Source organism: Pteropus medius, unplaced genomic scaffold (genome assembly GCF_902729225.1).
Source record: "Pteropus medius unplaced genomic scaffold, Ma_sr-lr_union100, whole genome shotgun sequence".
Classification (NCBI taxonomy): Eukaryota; Metazoa; Chordata; class Mammalia; order Chiroptera; family Pteropodidae; genus Pteropus; species Pteropus medius.
In genome coordinates, this window is record NW_024354504.1 from 293,368 (window position 1) to 307,026 (window position 13,659).

Below are 13,659 nucleotides of genomic sequence, written 5' to 3' on the forward strand. Positions count from 1 at the left end.
CGTCCACACCTGTGCTGAGTCCGTGTTTTCTTCACACAAGCTGTTTCAAATTTACTCTGTGAAGCGCTGAACATAACAAGCTGCATTTATGACTCATGTCTTTTTCTGGGTCCCTTTCATTCTTTACTGCTCAATCTGCAGGCGAGACCTGGAACCTTGTCCAAGGTCATCTTCGGTGTGCATTCGAGAACCTGTGCGAAGCGAAGGCTGTTGACTTCATGCACGCCCCACACAGAAAGCAAGCCCCAGAGGGTCGCTTACGAGGTGATGGTAGAAGAAAAACGAAGAACAGGATTTCTATTTCATTTCTCATACAGGGCTTGGTCTGCGGCATTCAAATTAATCTAAGTTGCTATAAGAAGAAACGTCCCTTCTTTTGCATAATGACGAAACGTTCTTCAGTTAGAGATTCCTCCTCTGGGAGCTTCAAACATTCCTCTGACCAAAGCATTTTCCTCATTTTTGGAGCAAGTTACAAATGGCATTCTCAGAAGGAAGAGAGGAATGAAATTAAAGAAACTGTCACATCAACAACAGAGTTTAATCCCAAGAAGGACAAAAGGAACGAGCTGATTAAAGGTCGGACTCAGCGAGCGCTAACCTTGGAAAGAAGGTGGAACCAGTCTCTGTGAAGCGGTCTGGCGGCCGTGCCTGTTCCGGGCCCAGCTGTCACTCGGCAGGCTGTCCGCAGTGACCGGAACCCTCTCGCAGACTCTCTGGCTTTCCTCCTTCATCCCCGCTCTTGCTTCTGCTTGTGAAAACTTCTGGCAGCTTTGCAAAGGAGGCGAGAGGGAGGAGAGGCGCTGGGAGAGCCGCCATCTGTGCTGTCCATGTCCGAGAGTGGTCGTTTTAACTTGTTTTTCACTTATTGCTTGAAAGTCACACCATCACCAAAAAACACGACAGCTTTGGTGTCAGGAATTTTGTGAGCACGCTGATGAACCCTGATAAAGTCTGCAGCACTTCATAGGAGACGAATCCAGAAGCAGACTCGCGGTGGACAGACATGGCCGTGCATGGGGACCCATAAGGCCCTCTACCGAATGTGACGAACAGTGCTCAGTGCGTCCGTGGGCCGATCAGTCGTTGATGACGTGAAGACACATCTGCAGTGAATCTAGCAATGCAGAAGGTATTTAGTCAGAACGAACGCTATCGATTAAAATGATGAGTGACTACATCTTTCTGACAAAATCAAGCTTTCTGAAGCTGGTTTCTGTGCCATGGGCTTCGGCAGACCTGGAATCACCACAAGACTCTTTTTCAGTCTGTTTGCCTGTGATTTTCCTGCAGAGAAGATCCGAATCCTTAACACCTGAAGGGTCCACGGCGGCCAGAAGCCGAGGACTGCATCCCACCTGGTTCCCGGGCCCCGGTGACCTCGCCTCATCCCTGTCCTTTCCTCTGCCGTGGGGTCAGCCCGTCTCTGCCCTCCCAACACGGCTGCCACGCTTTTATTTCCTGAGGATGCACAGGCTTGCTTCCCAGGGGGCGCTGGGCACAGAAGTATCACGAGCGTGGGGTGAGAAATGTCCGCCACACAGAGCCCAGGTGTGGCCGTGTCCCCCGATGAGCCCCCGGCTGCCGTGCTCAGCTCCAGTCTGAAGGAACTCACCAGCTCGTGGGCCTTCCCTTTGTTTGAGAAAGAAAGACTCGCGTGTCGTGTGTCAGCGCGAGGTCCTGCTCTGGGCGCAGGAGAGGATGATGCAAACAGCACCGCTCGGGCTTCGCGGGCCCCGTGGGGCTACGGGCAAACGGTCAGCACCGCGGCCAGCACCGCGGCCAGCGCGGAGGCCAGCACCACGGGCAGCACCACGGGCAGCACCACGAGCGGCACCCGCGGGTCAGCACCACGGTCAGCACCACGGCCAGCCTCCCCTCCCCCCGCGAGTCAGCACCACGGCCAGCGCCGTAGTCAGCACCAGGGGCGACACCGCGGCCGACACCGCGGCCGACACCGCGGCCAGCAAGGCGGCCAGAGACGGCGGACTGCGCCCCGCGCTGTGAACCAAAGTCTGAACGCATCCTCACTTACTTCTTTAAACAAAAACCTAAAAAAAACATGATTCCAACTTAGAATTTTCAACAAGACTACTGCATTTCTTATTTGGCTCCCGTTTTGACGTTTGAATACAATTTGAATTTCGTGTCCCTTAGTTTTGCATCGCGTTCTCCTCGTTGAATATCCCACGACGCCCGGAGAGTCTGCTCACGAGCACGTCTTCAGCTCAGTGGAATTTCCTGTAGTCATTTCCACCCGTGTCATGAGTTTTGAGCAGTTCTGTTAAGAATAAACTCATACGAGGGCCTTTGTGGAATTGCATGAATTCTTGGTTCACACTCGGAAATGTCTTCATGATTTTCCCCTTACGTTTCAATCATATTGTCACTTTTGATTCATCCATTGAACTTTCGTGTCCATATAAACTTCTAGTGGCATTTGCGACTGAAGACACCATCGCCTGGAGCTCTAGTTTTAAGGAAGGGGAAGGGGTGGCAGAAGATGTCCAGTGACCTGACCCAGAGCCACCCCACGTGGCATCTCCGGATCGGCAGGGCCTGGGCTCCCTTCTCCACCTGAACACCCAGCGAGAATGGTGACACAATGTGCTCCATTCCACTGAGCTGATCGACCCTGCTTCGAGCAAATGTTAGCTCCCACAGAGGACCAAAGCCTCTCCCTGCATCTCTCCGAGTGACATTCGCGCCTACTGTCCCCTTAGCTGCACCTACTTGTCCTGTCACACCTTGTGGGAGAAATCACATTGCTGGTGATCCCCACAGCACTTGATGGAAGAGAGTGGGGGGCACAGGAGAGATGGGGTGGGAACGCTCGGTAAAAATGACTATGTGGTGGGAAGAGGGCGGGTCGGCTCTCACCGTCCACGTGCCCTGGCCCTCAGCCAGCACCTCGCCTGACAGAGGGCCTCCTCTCCCGAGTGCCCACGCTTCCCTTCCCCGTGGTTGGACCCGGTAGGGTCTGCGCCGTCTCCTGTTGACTTTATTCCTGGACGTGGCAGTGCAGGCAGGGCCCCCATCCCCCTGTGTAGCACGGCTCTGTTTTCTCATGGTCATGGGGTCTATTGCTCCCACCAGAGCAGTGGCCACTCTTGTTTTGGTGGCCTGTTGTTGGGGCTGCGTCCTGTGTCGGCCTGATGTCCGTGGCCTGCAGAATGCGTGCTCAGGTGTGGCAAAGGCGGATGGAGGGCCGGTCTGGCTGAGCAAAGCCGCCGCCGTCCCTGTCATTGTGGTCACCCGCGCTGGCCCGAGGTGGAACGCCAACTAGAATTCTCAGAAGGGGTATGGCGTCCTGTGGATGCCGATGCCTCTGTGGGTGGGGCCTTTGCTGCACGTTTACATGGGAGACAAACATCCTGTGACTCAGGACTTGCCCCTAAGACTCATCAACATAAATCTTCCTTCAGCTTCGTTTTCACTAATTCTCCTTTTAATTTCCCAGATTTTTGTCTGAACACGACGTGCGTGCAAATCAGTGCCGACGTCCACCTCCAGCTAGGCGAAATCTGTGCCTCCCAAACAACAGTAGTTACAGAACAACGCACTGGTGACCGCGTCAGGGGACAGTGCTCGTGAATACAAGGGGTTTGGAAACACAGAATGACAATAAATGCATCGTAGGAGCTAAGGGCGCTGACTTGACTCCAAGGGAAACTCTAGAATTAGGTTTTTAAGGGTGCCTTCCTTTCCTTTAATTGTTACTCAAGGACACTTCTTTGTGGAAATTTAATGCATCCAAGGGCAAAGCCCTGGCTTGTAGGAAGCACTTAAACAGACTCAAACTTGTTACGTTTTACTCAGCTCAATAATTCTTGGTCTCTGAATTCGATCTAACCAACCAGCTACTACTGTTTCATTGGCAAAAGGGCAGAGCTGGGCCAGACAGGCCAGGTCCCTTTGCTCCCGGAGAAAAGGGGCATTTGTCCTGTTCTGGGCATAACGTGTTTCAGGGGCCTGCTCAAATGACAGCTGCCAAAAACAAACAAAATAAAACATTGCATGAAATGTAACAGTTCACAGATCCAGTGCTCCGCAGAGTGTAAACAGTTTGACCTTTTAAGTGGTACTTTTGTTGAATAATAATTGGTTTGGTCTATCTTATTTCATTGGCTGACAAAGAGTTTGTCTCCACTTTGCTTTTTTATCGTGTGATATTTTAGTTACAAGACGTTTAATGTAAACGTGTGTTAACACCTTTACAAAGACAACGCAGACGTAGGAGAGTTAAGAAGTTCTCTTTCTCTTGATGTTAAAATTACTCCGTCCCATATCACTTACCAGAGCACACTTTTTATTCTCTTTACCCTCTATAGATCTGCGCCACGCTTGGTTTCATCATTCTGGAAGTTCGGCCCACCCTGCTCGCGTGTCCCCATGGCTGTGCCGGTCTTTGTGAGACAGGAAGCCTGGACGGCTTCATGCGCCTCTACCTGCAGCAAGGGCTCCATCGCTGCCTCCCCTCCCTGCCAGAGGTCTGGTCTTCTCTGTTTCGTGAGAGTGTGTTCTGTACAGCCCCCTCCACTTATTTTAAGGGAAGAGCCATGCTTTTTCCCTCTGTGATCTATTAAGTCTTAGTTCACAATGGAATTCCAATTATTTACGCAATTATTTCTTATTCTGTTTCATCTATACCCTTGCTTTCCACTGAGGAGTGTAAACGAAATGGAGGTTTATATACCTATTGTAGATTCACTGTGGTGTAACGAAGGAAGGTAATTTAAAATTTCAACAGGTGCTTAGAATCGGCTCTTCCCTCTCGCCAGGCCGTTTTCTAATACAATTCCCATTTCTTCACCTGGAAATCTATCACAGAAACTATTCAAGCCATTTTTATAAAGATTCTTTTTTACCTTCAGAAGAAACGCGGAGACTCTGCTGAAACACGGGGGCTGCTGTGGACGCTTCCAGGGGCTCCCGGCCCAGGCGCCAGCAGCACCGCCGCGGCCCCTTCTCGTCTGCCGGACCCGCTTCTGCAGACGACCTGGGGGTCCCGGGGGGCTGTGGGCGGTGGCAGGGCGGAGAACGCCAGCTCTGTCCCCCAGGCTCCCGGCCAGGCCGTCAGCGACCCGGGGCCACGGTGGTGGGTGGGCACAAGATCGCAGATACGATTTTCTTTTGTTTGCCTTTGCAATGTGATTTTAGGAGAAAAAGAAGTGTAGAAAACCGAGAGAACGTGCACGTGAATCCCGGACCTGGACCTCGACGTCTGTAACAGAAACGAAGGAGAAAGCTGGCGGGTGACCCAGAGGCTCCGCCGTGCTGGCCCCGGAGCTGGGTGCTGCAGGAAGGGTGGGCGGCGCGTGCGCACGAGGACGTCCCCGCGTGCTGCTGAGTTGCCTCACCTGGCTGTCACTGGAAGCTTTCCTAACGCACGCCCCCTCCCAGGTGTCACTCACACAGACGTGTCTTCCCATGGAAAACGGTTGGGAGGAGGCTGAGGGGACAAGGCCCCTGAGACGAATGGATGGGCCAGCCGGCTGAGGCCACTCTCCCCGCCCAGAGGCTGTCCATGTGGGCGGCTGGGTGACGGAGAAGCCAGGAGATGGAGGGTGTGGAGTTTGGAAAATAACCTCTAAACCTTCATGCCTGAGGGACACAGGTTTGGGCTCAGGAGCTGCGAATGAGAAGATCCCAAACGTGGCCCGAGTCAGGGTGACCAGGAGGCAGAGCGGCCCCCGCACAGAGAACCTCGCCCGCCTCTGACCCCGCCACCAGCAGCTCGCACGTGACTCCTCTCTGGGGAAAGACTGCGGCCCCCGGGGGCCACATTTTCTCTAAAATTATTCGTGTCCATTGTATGCGACTTACTCATGTGTTTCCAGGCACAGAGGGGCAGCATTCCTGCCTGAAAACCTGAAATTCAACCAGCACTGCAGTCAGACTCCAGGAGATGCGGACACCAGCGTTATCAGAGAGAGACTTGGACATAATAAAATATGCTCAAGGGATCGGTTGACGAGATGGAGAATTTCAAGTGGACACTCTGAAAGAATAAAATTTGGAAATTCTGGTGAAAACAATTGTTAAAATTAAGAACTTAACAGATGAGTTGAATGGAGCATTTGATGACTGGAGAGATTAGTGAACGGGAAGTCACATCAGAAGAAAACAGCCGGTCTCAACACAGAGATAAGAAAAAATGTGAAATATGAAACGGATCATGAGATAATAAAATAAGCAGTGGGAAAACTGAACTGCTTGTGCTTAGAGTCCAAGAGAAGGAAGAGGGAGAAAGGACAGAAGCGTATTTAAAGAAAAGGTGGCAATTTTTCAAAACACAACCTATCAAGTCAACGATTCAGCATGAGCTATGAAGCCTGAAGGGCGTAAAGAAGAAACCGATCTCAGATGCACGGAGCTCACAGCTGGAAGGAGCAGAGCGAGATGTTCACAACAGAAGCGAAGCGGAGACGCGTTGCTTTAAAGGGGCATCGCCAGGCGTAACAGCTGATTGATGACTGGGGAGTGACGTTTTCAAAGTGGTGAGAGAAACAGCTACCGACCTTGAACTTCCTACTCTGAAAAATCTCTTGGAACTCGTGAAGAAAAAATAAGCCAATTACACACAAACAGTGAGAGAAAATCATAATCAGGCTTTCATTAAGAGAATGCAAAAGGACATCCTTCACGCAGGAGGAACGACCCCCAATGCGAACAGCGATACAGGAAGAAATAAAACGGAAGGAGGCAGGTGGTTACGTGGTAAAACGAAATAACTGTTCATTCTATAAAACAATGATAATATTTTATGGAATTTACATGTGTAAATACTTGAATAATTTATATAAATAATCTAATAGCAAAAGCCTCACTGTTTCTTTAGTCCACTGTGCCCGTTCTGCGGAAGAGCTATCGAAGGTTTTAACATTTCCGTTTGAGTGTTTTTGATTTGCAGCTTCTCCTTTTATTTCTTTCTTAGAGCTTTCATCTCTCGGCTTACCTCACCCGTCTGTTCTTGAATGTTGCCTTTTGAATGACGACCGTCATCTGTTTGTTACAGTTACTTTAAATACCCTATTCATTATTTCCAAACCTGTGCTGTCTCTGAGTCTGGTTCCGGTGTGAGCTTTTTCTCCCCAGACAATTGATTTCCTTGTCCTTTAGCATGTCTCATACTTTCTTCCGAATGTCCGACATGATGGGCAGACAGCAGGAGCTGAGACACGTATGGCTGTGGCGTGAGGTCCTGCGTCCGCCTGGGCAGAGTCGGGCTGGCTTTGTACTCACTCCAGCTGCAGGTGCCAAAGGCTGCGGGTGTCTGCTGTGCCCTATTTTGTCCCTGCTGTCCTGGGGCTTCCCTGGGAACTTCTTCTTAACTAAAGCCTGAGATGGCACTGCTCTCAGTGCTGTTCCCCAGTGACCGATTCCAGGAAGACAAAGTGTCACTAATAAAGCAAAATAAAAAAGATTGTAAGAGGAAATTCATGCCAATCGTTTGCAGATTTGAGTGAAATGAATCATGTCCTAAGACGACTCCATACATCAAGACGATACGAGAAGAAATAGAAACTTCGAATAAACCCATATCTCTTAAAGACATGGAAACGGTCATTAAAATCTTCCTGTGGTGTAGACTCCTGGGTCAGATGGCTTCACTGGTAAATAAGTCCAAACTTTTACTAAAGAAATAACCTATATGAACTCATTAAGAGAATGCAAAATGATAGAATTCATCTAATGGGTTTTATGATACCAGTATTACTTGGATCCCCAAATATAAACATAGCAATACAGATCATTGGCTAATCTGTCACCTAAACATAGATACAAACATGAGTAAAATGGATCCCTTGGTATATAAAAGAATAAATATATCAAACTAAGGTTGTTTTAAATTCTAAAATCAATAAATGTAAATTGCATATAAAGAAAATAAATTTTAAAAAACCATCTGAGTAAATAAGAAAAAAAGCATTTGATAAAATTCGACATTCGTCTTTTATTAAAAATACCAAAATATCAAAGTAGCGATAGAGAATGACTTCCTTACCCTGACGAACCGCACGGTCGATGCTGGCGTGCTGAAATCTGCTTTCACATCGGGAGAGTTCGTCATCGGCATCTCTAGTCAATGTTTTATAGGCTTTTATTGTCAGTGAAACAAGTCGAATAAATAAATGGTAAGACATTCTGAAATAAAGAAATGAATGTTTCTCTAATTACGGACACCGCGTGTTTCTGAAAGGAATATCCTACGAACCGGTAGGTTTAGCAGACTCGCCCAACAAAATGTCAGTATCCCCAAGCCCATTGTGTTGACCAGGGAGTGTCTACAAGGATGTAACTTTCAAATGGCACCATTTACCACAGAATGAAAGATGCTCAAGTGGAGTTGGCGGGAGACACGCAGAGGAGGGAGGACCGACCGGGAGGGGTTGCCGCTGGGTGGACCGTGCGCCCAGCGTGGAGAGCAGAAGGGCCAGGCTCTAGAACGGAATGTGCAGGTGGCCTCCTTGGTTACTGGGGCAAGGACAAATTCTTAAATACGGTGAAAAAAAGCTCTAGGGATAAGGAAAAATAATTTATATTTCTCAAAGTCCCCATTAGGAAATTAAAAAAAAAAAGCCACGGTGGATGAGAAAATATTTGCAGTACATATAACTATCAAGGGAATCGACACAGTGGTAATAACGTCTATAAATTAGTATGAAAAAAGGCAAAATATAAGAATGGATAGTTTACAGGGAACCACCAAGTGACCAGTAAGTGTATGAAAAGTTGCTCAATCCCATCAGCCCTCGGGGAGATGAACTTACAACCGGACTGACCAGAGCGATGAGGACGGTGGGAAGGCAGCCCGCAGAGGCGGGGAGGCCGCGTGCGAACCCCGCACCCGATGCGAACCCGGCACCCGATGCGAACCCCGCATCCGATGCAAACCGCGCACCCGAGGCAAACCGCGCACCCGAGGCAAACCCCGCATCTGAGCAGGGCCGAGCGCCAACGTGCGCACGGAACGCCTACGAGGCGAGGGCCACGAGGCCTGCTAAAGCGCGGCAGAAGGACTTGGATACGCGTTTCTCCAAGGAAGACGCGCCAACAGCCGACAGACACGGGGAGCGATGCTCGCACGGCCTCCGCCTGCGGGACCCCTGCGCGGGAGGAGGCCGGAGGCGCCGCGGGGACCCTCGGCCGGAGCACGGAGCGGAGCAGCCGCTGCGCAAAACAGCGTGACGCTGTCGTGGGCCCCGCAGACCCGCCTCTGGGCCTTTATCCCGGAGAACCGACAGCGGGACCGCAGGGAGACGCCGCGGCCCGCGTTGGCGGGGGACGGACCGCACAGGACACGCGGCGGTGTCGCGCCGTCTGTGACAAAGGGCTGAACCCTGGGGTCGTATGTGAAAAGAAACGAGGAGTCAGGAAGGACAAGCGCTGCGGCCCCACCCGCGGGAGGGGCCCGTCCGGTTCGCAGCCGGAGCCCGCGGGCGCGGGCCGGGGGCCGGCAGGGGGCGCCGTCGGTCGGGGGACGGCGTTGCGGTTGTGCGAGGCGCTTGCACAGCACCGAGCAGGCGCGAGCCGAGGCTGAAAACACGGCGAGAGGGTGGCGGTCACGCGGCGCTCGCCACGACCGAGCCGCGCACCGCGACGCTCCCCGCGTCCCCGCCAAAGGCCTGACTTCAGCGCACAGGCCTCGGCTCCCTCTCTCTGGGACGAAGGTGTCTACGTGACGACACGTGCTGGACGGGTCACCGCCGAGGGGCGGGGAGAACCGCAGCGCGAACCCCCGGAGCTTGCTGGGGGGAGTATAACACAGTGAGGAGTTGGGGGAAACCTTCGCTATTATTTTCGAAATTTCACAGAAGCAGAGCGGAGTTAGCGTTCCACCTCCTAGGTCGATGAGCGTCCCCGCTGACATGCGTGAGCTCGCTGCCGTGGGACTTACACGGGCGTGGTCACTGCCACGGTCCCTGCCGCAGACCCGGGACAGGCCCTCCACATGCACCTGCTGCGTGAGAAAATCGATCATCGAGCGAGTGAATTTTCCATCACGATAGTGGCAGAATGTTCTTCCCTCACGTGAAAAGCTGGGCTTTGGGGGTTTCAGGGTCACAGACAGTGTCCCCACCTGTCCGCTCTCTCTAATGTCACTGCAGAGTGACATCTGCTCACTCTGCTATGGAAGTGAGCCCTGGAAAGCGGGTCTGACCGGCTCAGGGTGCCGCCCCCTCCGTCCGCGGCCTGTGGCTGCCAGCAGAGCTGCGGGCTCCCGCACAGGGGCTTCGGATTTACCCACGGCCGATTCTGATCATCCTCCATCTCCATCCTCCATCTCCGCCTTGGGCAGTTAAAATTGGTTTTTCCGCACAGAAAACAGGACTCTCCTTACAATTTCCTCTGTCATCGTTAGATCAGACCCTCACACTGCAATCTCCTGTCCCACACGAATTTAGAAGACACTTAAGTTGAGGTGACAAGCGTTTCCGAACTCAGTCGTACCCACTGGTTTTTCTTTTCGCTGCAAAGTGAGGGATCATTGAATTCGTCTGCTTCCTTCAGTGGGTTAGCTGAGAAATTTATAAACTGATAGTGGGATTTCTTCAAGACATTCTAGATAATGAGGTGGAAAACATCATTTCTGATGTGGGAGGCATTCGGCCCCTAAAATGCTGTTTACCAAATCACCAGCTGAATCTTATCGCAGGAAAACAGATTGAGTTTCGAACACTTAGTCTGAGACGCATCTAAAATGCAGTATGTGTGCTGAACCTTCAGATGCTTCCGAAGGAGTTTGTCAGCTGAAAATCCAAACGGCATTGAACTTGATGCATTTCTTCTTGGCTCTGAAACAGGTCATCTGCTCTATGAAGCCAGTTTTTTCTTTGCTTTCCCTTTTCTTCAGTGACCCTGGAGAAAATGTCACTGACCTTTCTGCCTTGAACCACTTCGAAAAATCATCGTCCAGCCTCTTTTCAGCACGTGAGTGATTTTCCCGTGATTATGACATTGGTGTCGCTGAAGTGATTACAATGAGAGCGTTTTACAAGGCTAGTATGACATTGTCGATTCTAACCATGAAAGCAATATAAAATACAGTTTCTAAAATTCTGACAAAAACACATAATCTAAGTCTATTCAATGCTGAGAACCAAAAAAAAAAGAGAGAGAAGAAGAAGGTGCGTCATGGTTAAAGATGCGTCAGTGGAACAGACGGAGCTTGGAAGTAAGGCCAGCCCTACAGAGAAGGGGGAGGCGAGAGCATACGACGGGGCGGTGACAGTCTCTCCAGTAAGTGGTGCTGGGGAAACTGGACAGGAAATGCGCCACCTTCTTACATCAAATATAAGAATAAACTCAAAACGGATTAAAGACTTAAACGTCAGACCCGAAACCGTAAAACTTCCGGAAGAGACTGTGGGCGGTGGGCCTCCTGACTCGGTCTTCGTTGCTTTTGGATGTGTCCCCTCAGGCAGGGCAGCGAAAACAATGGATGGGACTGCCTCACAGGACGTGGGCTGCCCTGTCTGCCACCGTGTCCTCAGGCCTGTGTGCGTGCGTGCTCAGGACCTTCGCTGAGGGGCGAGCGTGGGGCGAGGGGCCGAAGCCTGCGAGAAGCCCACGCTCGCCTGCGGCCGTCCCAAGTCTGCCCGACGACCTCAGCGTCCCTTTGCTCCTCCTCTTAGATGTGACCTGCACACAGCCCAGGACACAAAGCACCCACACGGAAACCCGCTCGGCCGGAGGCATTTCCCTGCTGTCACTCACCGGACATCTGCTTGCTGCACTCCGGCTAGTGGCGACTGTCCTGGGCTCCAGAAGCTGACTTCAGCGGCCGGGCCTCCTCCTGTGGCAGAGAGTGTCCTCGTCCTTCTCCTCCGCCCCCGTCGCCCGCTCTGGGCCCTGCCAGCCGTGTGCTCACGCGCTGTGGCCGCTCTGTGACGGTCCCACCGCCCTGGCGTAGCCCTGCTCTGCCTTCTCACGCTGGACCCGGGTGCATCTGCCAAACTCCCCGTCTCTCTCCATGGGACAAGAGTCTCGCCTTTTATAAGAATGAAGCGTTCTGCCCTCCCACCACCTGCGCCCACAAACTTAAGGTTTTCATCTTATTACGAAACATGTGACAATCTACATACGAAAATAAGTTTACCTCTGCAGGACGTTTAGAAATAGACAAGGACCGTGGAAGGCAGACATGCTTCTTCAACTTAAAAGAGGACGTGGAATCTTTGCAAGTATATGAGTGGGGAGAAATGACAGCAGGAAATCTGCAATTCCCTTTGAAGATTTACTTGTGACATTCGTAAATACTTTTCCACACGCTCACAAAGTTCCTGGTGTCACTGTGGGACTTGCCACGCTCGAACTTGATTAAATTATGAAGAAATCTCAGAGCTCGAATGCTTACCCGAACCAAGGCCATGGCCGTAGTGATGTTAGTGACAGACAGTGCCGGGCGGCGGGTCCCGGGTTCTCCACGCGCCTTTGCTGCTTGAAGCCCCGGCAGCAGCCAGGACTGGCCCGCAGGGCACTGCCAGGCAGGGCCGAGGGTCGCAAAGGTCGCCTCGTTCCTGCCCCTTCCCCAGAGGGAGGCAGCAGGTCTCCCCCTTTCTCACCCGGTCCCCTGTGTGTGGAGAACCTCATTCTAACAGGCAAGTCACAGGCCTTTTCTTTGGGACTAACTGGCTCCTTCACGGGACAGTGTCTGTCAGCTCAGCAGCGAGTCCCTGCGGGAGAGTCTGGGTGACATTTGTGGGGTGAACGGTTTAAGTCCTCTGTGTCCTGGCGCCTGTGAGTGCGAGGAAGTAGTGCCGGGCGTCGGCCCCTGGTGCTCGGGGCTGCCCTAGCGGGTGACGGTTCCCTGTGGCCCAGGCCACCAGGCCACCGGGCAACCCCTCCCCTGCCCGCCAGGGCCCCGCTACTTCCTGACATGGGGCCAGCGCTTCCTCTGGCGTCCAGGGTTTGGCCCGCGGTGCCTTCCTTCAGCCAAGGAGTCAGCTTTCCACGTCTGCCCACTGGGGTCCCACGGCCCTGCAGGCGACACTGATGGCTGTCCCGCCCTGCAGAGAGGGTGGGGGCCTTGCAGCCCGCGTCTGACTCGCGGTAAGTGTAATAAACTCAACGCAGCCTCGTCTCTTAGAACATCCAAGCGCCGGAGCTGGCCGCGGCAGGGTCTGGCTCGGTTGGGACCTGGCGGTGCCACTTGTCACTGGGCGCCTGGTCAACTCCATAAATGCCTGGCCTCAGCTTCCTTCATCTGGGAGACGCGATGAAAGCGTCCGCACGGTGACGCATGCAGACAGGTGACACCCACAGGTCTCCGACGCAGCGCGCTGCCAGGTAGGACAGCGCTGGGCACGGCCGCGGCGGCCCGAAGCGGCCTGTCTGGGCCCCTGGCGACGCCTGGGGACACTGCGAGCTGGGCCGCAGGCGGCGGGCGGCGTGGTTGAGCCGGCCGGGTCCCCTGCGCCCTGAGCGGCCTTGGCCGAGCGGCGTTATCCATCCGCGAGCAGCGCCACGCAGCTTCGCTTTGGCTTCTGAAACTTTAAAGTGAGCGGAAGGAGCGGAGCCGTCCACGGAGCACGCAGGGAACGCGCCACCCGCCCGCTCCTTCCGCCCACCCGGCCTCGCTCTCCACGGAGCGGTCTGCAGGGCCTGTCCCCACAGCCAGGCGACAGCCACCGCCCCGCCACTCGTTGTCACTGG